Consider the following 10,098-nt stretch of genomic DNA (forward strand, 5'->3'; position numbering starts at 1 on the left):
GCAACTGCCAGTAGATGAGAAGACAGCAGAAGCACAAACCATTGTTGTAGGTAGGTAGGTAGGTAGGTAGATAGATAGATAGATAGATAGATAGATAGATAGATAGATAGATAGATAGATAGATAGATAAAAAGTGGCTCTGTGGTTGACCCAAAATCACATACTTCTGCACGTACCCAAACTATGCAAGTTAGGTCAGTGTAGACAGGAACTACAGTCTTGGTCAGGAACCTTCTTTTTCTTGGGTCCTGGGTGTCAGGCTGGGCACCCAGAACAAAGCACTAGGGCACATCGGAACTGTTGAAGCCAGGAACTGCAGTCTTGGTCAGGAACCTTCTTTTTCTTAGATCCTGAGTGTCAGGCTGGGCACCCAGAACAAAGCACTAGGGCACACTGGAACTGTTGAAGACAGGAACTGCAGTCTTGCTTAGGCAATTTTTTTCCTTGGGTCCTGGCTGGCTTTGCCCACAAAATAAAATTAAAACACTTTAGAACTGGAACAGGAGGAGAGAGGAACTCCCTCCTGCCCCCTGTCATTATCTTCTTCTGTCCTGGCTGGATTGCTAGGCTGGTATGCCCCCCTGCCCACACAACTTTTCTTCTTTCTTTACCTTGGATGAAGACAATATTACAGTTTAGAAATATCAATTTCAGTGAAGCAGCAAGCAGATGCAGCCAAATTGCTCTTGGAAATCTCCCCAACCTATCTCTCCCTCTGAGCAGCAGCAACAGGACTGTCCCTAACTAGCTACTAATCTCTTGCAATGGCGATGAACCTCATGGTGCTGCATTTATAGAGGCAAGTCAGGTGCCCCTCTGGACCAATCTAAGCCATGCATCCAGCTAGCCAATCACCGGCCAGCAGGACACATGGCCAATCACAGCCTTTTCTTGCATTTTATGTCCGGAGACCGCATGGCTTCAGCTAAGAAGAACGCTGTTGATTGGTGACTCGTGGAATTCGTGCCAAACGCCAAACATTTGCATGGATTTTCAAACAATTTCATGTTTGGGTTCGGCATGCAGAACACAGCAAAGTTTGGTACGAACCTGAACTGTGCAAGTTCGGTTTTCCCAACACTACTCATAACTCCAGCAAGTTGATGCTGAGTCCCCTTTCTTACAGTTGTCCAGGTTCCCAGGGCGTGTTCTGAGATTGTATGGGCCTCCAACCTGCTGTGCTGGCATTGGTGGTCAGTGTGATCCTCTGAACGTCTAGGAAACAGGTCCCTCTCTTGATGACCTTTGACCTCTACTGCTATCTGGAGGGATCTCCAGACAGCAGCTGGTAACTTGACTTTGGCTGAATAAGAGCCACACTCCACCACTAAAAAGGAAGCAAAACTAATAAAGATCCCTGGGGTGCAGGTGTGCCCAAGGTGTAATATGAATAGCTGGTATCATAGAGCCAGGGTGGTGCAGCAGGTAGAGTTCTGTACTGCAGGCCACTGAAGCTGACTGTAGATCTCTAGGTCAGCGGTTCAAATCTCATCACTGGCTTAAGGTTGACTCAGCCTCCCATCCTTCCGAGGTGGGTAAAATGAGGACCCGGATTGTGGGGTCAATATGCTGGCTCTGTTAAAGAATGCTATTGCTAACATGTTGTAAACTGCCCTGAGTCTCAGGAGAAGGGTGGCATAAAAATTGAATAAATAAATAAATTTCCCCAGGAGTAATGACAACATACTCAACAGCCTTGTAGAATATCGCTTTTTGCTTTTGATGAAAGCAAAAAGGTTGTGATTTCAAAGTCTGTTGGTTTTGCAGGACAAAATTGGCACAGAATTGATGCCAATTTTAAAACTGACTCATTTAGTGGTGGTAATCCACTTAGTGATGGTTAACCACTTAATGACAATAATGCCTCTAGTGATGGTGATTCATTATCTGATGGTGTCAGTGTTCGAGGAGGAGAATCTGGACAAGATTCTTTCCCTACCACCTCAAACAAAGAATAGGAAAGCATGCCTCTTACTTCCTCTAACCACCCCAAAACCAATCCCCAACACAAGACCAATCTCAAATGTAAACTATTAAATGCTAGAAGTTTAATCAACAAGGTGTCTGAATTCCTCCTTCTACTTGACACCTCCAAACATGGCTAAATGCTTCCTACCCAGACTCCATTATCACATAAAAAAACTACCATGTTTTCCGCTCAGACCGTGAATCCCGCAGAGGAGGCTGCGTAGCTATATTTTACAAAAAATCGCTGAACCTAAAAATCCTCAAAGTTGCACAGGATTTATCGGTACCTGAAACGATTGTCTGTGATTTATCCCTAAATACCACAATTCGCTTCTTAATCTGCTAAAGAGCCCTGGACTATGACACCGAACATGCTAACAAATTATCCACATTACTAACGTGGGCAACCAACTGCCCATACCCCATTATCTTCCTCGGAGACCTCAACCTACCACATATTAACTGGTCCTTAAATGAATGCAGCTCGGAACCCATCCATTCTACTATATATAATACCGTCACCTATCTGGGACTCGACCAACTAGTAACTAACAATACCAGACTTGATAACTGTCTGGATATCATCTTCTGCAACAGCAAAAGTGCAATACATGGCTTACAAATAACAGAACCATTTTCCAACAGCAACCACAGCATGATAAACTTCAGTCTCAACCTAAGCCACACTATGATCCACCCCAAAAAAATACTACAACAAAATTCAATTTAAAAAAAGCGAACTAAGAAATCATTGAAGCCCACCTCTCAACATTAAACTGGAAAACTCTATTCTCTGAATGCTACACTACTGATGACCTCTACAACACATTCCTACTCGAAATGAAAATTATCATCAGACTTCATGTACCTCTAACATGTACCATAAACAAAAAAAAAATAACCTCCCCATCTCAATAAGAAAATTACAAACAAGAAAAAAATCTCTCTGGAGGAAAAACAAAAACGGACAAGTTTCCAACTTCAAAAGCCAATATAAAAGCATTTGCAATCAAATAAAAGCAGAATGCCTTAATTACTACAGCAAACAAGAGGAAAATCTCCTACGCACCAAATCTAATAGAGCTTTCTACAACCTTGTCAACAATAAACTCAAAGACTCTGGACCTATCCCACCTCTCAAAGGACCCAACAACAAAGAATACCACGATGATTCATCCAAAGCAACCTCCTCAACTCTTTCTTTGGGTCTGTCTTTGTTAACAGCAATGGCTCATCCCCCAATTTCATCAATCGCACCTCAAACTCTCTCAACGACCTAACCCAAGTAGACTTCACTGAAGACCGAGTTGAAAAAGCATTATATGACCTTAAACCTTCTCTATCAGTTGGACCAGATGGTCTATGTGTTTACTTCCTAAAAAAGCTCTCTTCTGCCATAGCTGAACCACTAAGCATAATTTTCAAAAAATCCTTCAGAACCAGCACACTTCCTAAGCTATGGTCGAAAGCAATGGTCATCCCCATCTTCAAAAAAGGAGACCCCTCTCTTGTTGATAACTACAGACCAATTTCACTATGCTGTGCCCCATGCAAAGTCATGGAATCAATTATAAACAAATCAATTGCTCTCCATCTAGAAACTAATAATTTGCTCTCCAACAAACAATTTGGTTTCAGAAAAAAACTATCCTGCAACCTGCAGCTCCAAGGGAAATCCATAGATGCAATTTATATCGATTTCTGCAAAGCCTTTGATTCAGTGGTCCATGACAAACTACTCTTAAAACTCAAATTTAATATTTAATATCTACATGAAACCTCTGGTGAGATCATCCAAGGACATGGGGTGAGGTATCATCAATATGCCGATGATACCCAGTTATACATCTCCACCCCATGTCCAGTCAACGAAGCAATGGAAGTGATATGCCGGTGCCTGGAGGCTGTTGAGGCCTGGATGGGTGTCAACAAACTCAAACTCAACCCAGACAAGACGGAGTGGCTGTGGGTCTTGCCTCCCAAGGACAATCTCATCTGTCCGTCCATTACCCTGGGGGGAGAATCATTGACCCCCTCAGAGAGGGTCCGCAACTTGGGCGTCCTCCTCGATCCACAGCTCTCATTAGAGAAACATCTTTCAGCTATGGTGAGGGGGGTATTTGCCCAGGTTCGCCTGGTGCACCAGTTGCGGCCCTATTTGGACCGGGAGTCACTGCTCACAGTCACTCATGCCCTCATCACCTTGAGGCTCAACTACTGTAACGCTCTCTACATGGGGCTACCTTTGAAAAGTGTTTGGAAACTTCAGATCATGCAGCAGAATGCAGTTGCGAGAGCAATCATGGGCTTTCCCAAATATGCCCATGGTACACCAACACTTCGCAGTCTGCATTGGTTGCCGATCAGTTTCCGGTCACGATTCAAAGTGTTGGTTATGACCTATAAAGCCCTTCATGGCACCAGACCAGATTATCTCAAGGACCGCCTTCTGCTGCACGAATCCCAGCGACCAGTTAGGTCCCACAGAATGGGTCTTCTCCGGGTCCCGTCAACTAAACAATGTCGCTTGGTGGGACCCAGGGGAAGAGCCTTCTCTGTGGAGGCCCCGGCCCTCTGGAACCAACTCCCTCCAGAGATTAGAATTGCCCCCACCCTCCTTGCCTTTCATAAGCTGCTTAAAACTCACCTCTGCTGCCAGGAAGAATTGAGATACTCAAGAGAATTGAGATACTCTTTCCCCCTAGGCCTTTACAATTTTATGCATGGTATATCTGTATGTATGTTTGGTTTTTATAATAATGGGTTTTTAACTGTTTTTAGTATTGGATTATTATTATATGCTGTTTTATTACTGTTGTTAGCCGCCCCGAGTCTGCGGAGAGGGGCGGCATACAAATCCAATAAATAAAAGAAATAAAAATAATAAATAAATCCTATGGCATCTCAGGATCCCTCCAAGCTGGATTACAGCATTCCTGTCAAACAGACAAGTGGTCAAAATAGGAAGCAGCATATCCACCCCCGTCCAAGTTAAAAGCGGTGTTCCCCAAGGTAGTGTACTGGGACCAACGCTCTTCATTCTCTACATCAATGACCTTTGCAATTACATCACAAGCAACTGTGTCCTCTTCACCAACAATGTAAAACTCTTCAACACCACCGATAACACAGCTACTCTCCAAAAAGACCTGAAATCTGTTTCTGAGTGGTCTAACACATGGCAACTCCAAATCTCAACTAGCAAATGCTATGTCCTACACATTGGGAAGAAGAATCTGAACTCCAAATACGAACTGAATAATCAAATTATCACAAATAATCCCCACTCGGTTAAAGACCTCGGTATACTAATAACAAAAGATTTAAGTGCCAAAGCCCACTGCAACAACATAGCCAAGAAGGCTTCAAGAGTTGTAAACCTAATCCTACATAGCTTCTGCTCTGGCAATCTCACACTACTTACCAGAGCTTACAAAACTTTTGCCAGACCCATCCTCGAATACAGCTCATCTGTTTGGAACCCATATCGCATCTCAGACATTAACACCCTTGAAAATGTCCAAAGATACTTCACCAGAAGAGCCCTTCACTCCTGCACTCGAAATAGAATACCCTACGAGACTAGACTTTCAATCTGGGCCTAGAAAGCCTAGAACTAAGATGCCTTAAACAAGATCTAAGTATTGCCCACAAGACCATATGCTGCAACGTCCTGCCTGTCGACGACTACTTCAGCTTCAATCACAACAAGAGCACACAACAGATTTAATTTTAATATTAAGCACTCCAAACTTGACTGTAAAAAATATGACTTTAGTAATCGAGTTGTCAAAGTGTGGAACTCATTACCAGACTCCATAGTGTCATCCCCAAACCCCCAACAATTTACCCTTAGATTATCTACGGTTGACCTCTCCAGATTCCTAAGAGGTCAGTAAGGGGTGAGTACAAGTGCACTAGAGTGCCTTCCGTTCCCTCTCCTATTGTGTAATATTTTGCATGTCTATGATGATGGTGAATGTGATTTCGCCGAAACGTCGCATAGACATGCAAAATATTACACAGGGCAAAACCCGAACTCAGAACAATCTACATACATATACCCGTGAAAATTTACGAAAACAAATATATATATATATATACACACACATACCCACTAAAACTCTCATTTTGTATTGGACAAAATAAATAAATAAAAGATATAAAGGCTGGAGGGTTTGAAATTTCTGAAAAGTTCCACTTAGCGATGGTGACCCACTTAGTGACAGTCACATCTTTAATGATGGTGAGTCATTTTCTGAGGATGTCAGTGTTCAGGAAGGAAACTCTGAACAAGATATGAGGCCAGAAAGGCTGGAAATTCTGAAATGTCTCACTTAATGACTGTGACCCACTTAGTGACAGTGATACCTCTGAAGGTGTCGATGCTCTGGAGGTAGAATCTGAACAAGATATGAAACCAGAAAAGCTTGAAACTTTTCAAATTAATCAATTAGTGATGGTGATCCACTTAATGATGGCCACCCACTTAGTGACAATAAAACTTCTAGTGATGGTGGGTTATCTTCTGGAGGTGTTGATGCTCAGGGAGGAGAATCTGAACAAGATATGAAGCCAGAAAAACTTAAACTTTTGCAATTTCTCACTTAGTGATGGTGACCCACTTAGTGGCAGCGATCACTTTAGCAACAAAAAAGGGCATTAAATGATGGTGCATGTTTTCCTGAAAGTGTTAATGATTCTGGGAGGAAACCCTGCCCAAAATAAGAGGCCAGGTAGGCCTGAAACATAACAGGCGGGCATGCCACCCCGGTCAGATTGATGTATTCTCTGTCTCATGCCAGCATTTTTAGACTTAGTGCATGGGAACATATTCCAAAGGCAGTCAGGAACAAGAAATCACAAAGGGCTAAGAAGCTTAAATTAGTGGGTTATAAGCGCGGCCCAAGGAAATATCACCTTGGTGATAGAAGCAGAAAGGTATTATGATGCCAAGATCTGCAAGCTTGGTGGCGCAAACATTGCCCAGAATTTATATGAAATCAAAAACCTACCTCTCTTAGTGATGGTGATCTGCTTAGTGACGGGACACCAACACCTTCAATGATGGTGAACTAGAAGCATCTGACATGTTCCCCTTAGTGACAGTGGCTCACCTTGATGGCAATAACACTTTTTAATGATGGTGAAAGGTTTTCTGACAGTGTCGATGATCAGGGAAGAGGATCTGGATAAGACATGAAACCCTAAGGGCCTGAACTTCTAAAAAATCTCACTTAGTGATGGTTACTCACTTAGTGACATTGATTTCCTTAGTGACAATGATGCCATTAATGATGGTGAATCATTACATGACAGTTTCCATGTTCAGGGAAGAGGTTCTAAGCCAAACGTGAAGCTAGAAGGACTTGAAAACTGTGCAAGTGTCTCACTTAGTGATGGTTACTCATTAGTGATGATGCTCTTCTTAGTGACCATAACATCCTTAATGCTAGTGGATCATTACCTGAAGGTGTCAGTAGTCAGGTAAGAGACTTTACTGGATATCCCCTTGAAAGCAGAATTTAAAAGAGTTTAAGTTTTGTCTCTATAAGTTAATTTGTTTTGTCTCTGTAAACTAAATTGGGATGGAATTCAAGCTGATAAGAAAGTGCTGATATGTTGTTTTGTAAGAATGTGAGAACATGCTACAGCCTTGAGAAATGAATCAATATTTCCCATTTGAAATGTAGAGAAACGACTTCCGGTGGCAGCGGCGCTGCGTCGGGAGGCTGGGGACAGAGCTCCATCCCCGGACCTCCTTTTTCTCCTTGGCGGTTGTGATTTAGTGATCCGATCGGACCCAGAGTGTCTGATCTGAGAACAGGGGGTTTCCTGGCACCCGGGGGGTATTTCGCTGCTACCCCGAAGGGAAAGGATTGCCCTGCAGCATCAGGAGAGAAGATCCGGGTTCCGGAGATGTCTGGTGCCTGGCCATAGCAGCATGTCCACAAAGAAGGGAGGAAAAACATCAAACAGAAGTCGACCAGAGTAAATAGATCACCAGAGAAGAAAAGGAGGTAAAGAGATTAAGATATTTCCACAAGCTTAATTAATATGAGAAAATACAACTGAACTAAGGCGAAGAAGAAAAGTTACAAGCAATTTGCCTGTGTGAGCGGATCTTAATAAGTCAGATTTAACTTTAGCTCACATGACTACTGAGACCATATTGGAAGAATAAGATTTAACTTGCTTTAAAACAATTTGTTGTGTGACTTTATTCCTGGAAGGTTTTATTAAATACATTAGAACCAAGGGGATAAGGACTGAATTGAAGTGAACTTTATTTCTACAACTAAAGAGAACCAAAGCAAATTTAAAATTACCGGCTTCTTTTCTTTTGGAATTTACGAGGTGGTTGGATATAAAGCAACATCAGGAAATAATTTTACAAGATGGAGGATTAATGCTTAATGAAGACAACAGACTAGGAAATATACTGTAGTACAGAAGCTTTTGCCCTGATAAGAAGATTTGCATTTTAAAGTTTTGAGATTTCATTTGGATATTACATTACATCTGGAGTTACTAAAGAAAACAGGATTATTGTGATTGAAGTATTTTAAATTAGGATTATCATGGATTGAGCTTTATATTCATTTGAAGAAATCTTAGACATTTAACAGAATATTATTTGGACTTCACATTTGGATTATAATTTGGATTATTTGGATTACAATTAATTGGATTATATTGTATTACTTAATTTGACTTCACAGGACTAAATAATTATTGGAACATTTGATTTATTTGCAAATAACTACAGGATTGAATTGGTTTGTACTAGAAGAAGAAGACAGGATTGCTCTGAACTTTACAGAAAAACTGACTTAAATATACTTAGTTATTGTGGTAGAAATTCTTTTAATCAAATTAATTTGAAGTACTGTATGAATTGCTAAATTTTCTTTCCTCCTTCCCATTCTGGCATCTCCTACTCCTCATTGCATCTGGGTTGTTACATTGTTTTTCTTTCTTATTTTAGTATTATATAAATATTTGTCTAACTGTCTCCTTTTGCTTTGTCTTACCCCTTTCCTCATTCCCTTTTTTTAAAAAAAATTCTCCCTCCCCTTTTTTCCCTTTGAATATATATTTGAGTAGATAAGTTTGATTGATTGCAAAATATTTGATTAATTAAATCTGATTAATATTAATTGTATAAATAGCTTTAACACAGTAATTTTTACATTTACATCAGCTTCAACCGCAACAACACAAGAGCACGCAACAGATTCAAACTTAATACGAACTACTCCAAACTTGACTGTAAAAGATATGATTCCAACAATCGAGTTATCGAAGCGTGGAACTCATTGCCGGACTCAATTGTGTCAACCCCTAACCCCCAACATTTCTCCCTTAGACTCTCCACGATTGACCTCTCCAGGTTCCTAAGAGGCCATTAAGGGGCGTACATAAGTGCACTGGTGTGCCTTTCGTCCCCTGTCCAATTGTCTTTCCTTTCTTTCACTTATCATATATACAGTATTTTCTTTCTTTCATATATCCTCTCCTCTAAGTTCACTTTACCCTTATATATATTACTACATGTCTACTTTTCTTCCTCTGTATTTGTGTATTGGACAAATGAATAAATAAAATAAATAAAATAAAACATTGAATAACAGGTTGCATATTTTAAGAATTTCTTATATATACACAAGCTATTTTAAGGGTTCTTGTTATATTTTCTGCCTTCTTTTTGACATATTTAAAGTCTTTTCCTTTTTCCTTTTATCCTTTAAGAAGAGTTAAGAGTACTTTTAAGTAACTAGAAGCATAAAGTATTTTATTCATACTTTACATAAATTTTATTATTCCTTTTATATTCATATATTTAGTATATTTTAGTATTCTTACCATATTTACTGTGTTTATGTGTTAAGTTTAATAGCAGTAATTATAACAATTGATTTTAAAGCATTAAGTAAAATAGAAGACAAATGACCTTTTAATTTTTAAGTTGTTAAGTTGATGTCATTTTGGAAGAATATAAATTTTACAGGTGTTAGGAAACTCAGAAATTAAGATGTCTACTACGACCACTATTATAAAAACTTCAAAAAACAGACCTTAACTCCATCCTCCACCCCACAAGGGTCCCCATCTCCATCCCCATCACAA

The sequence above is a fragment of the Erythrolamprus reginae genome, chromosome Z (genome assembly GCF_031021105.1).
Source record: "Erythrolamprus reginae isolate rEryReg1 chromosome Z, rEryReg1.hap1, whole genome shotgun sequence".
NCBI classification, from domain to species: domain Eukaryota; kingdom Metazoa; phylum Chordata; class Lepidosauria; order Squamata; family Dipsadidae; genus Erythrolamprus; species Erythrolamprus reginae.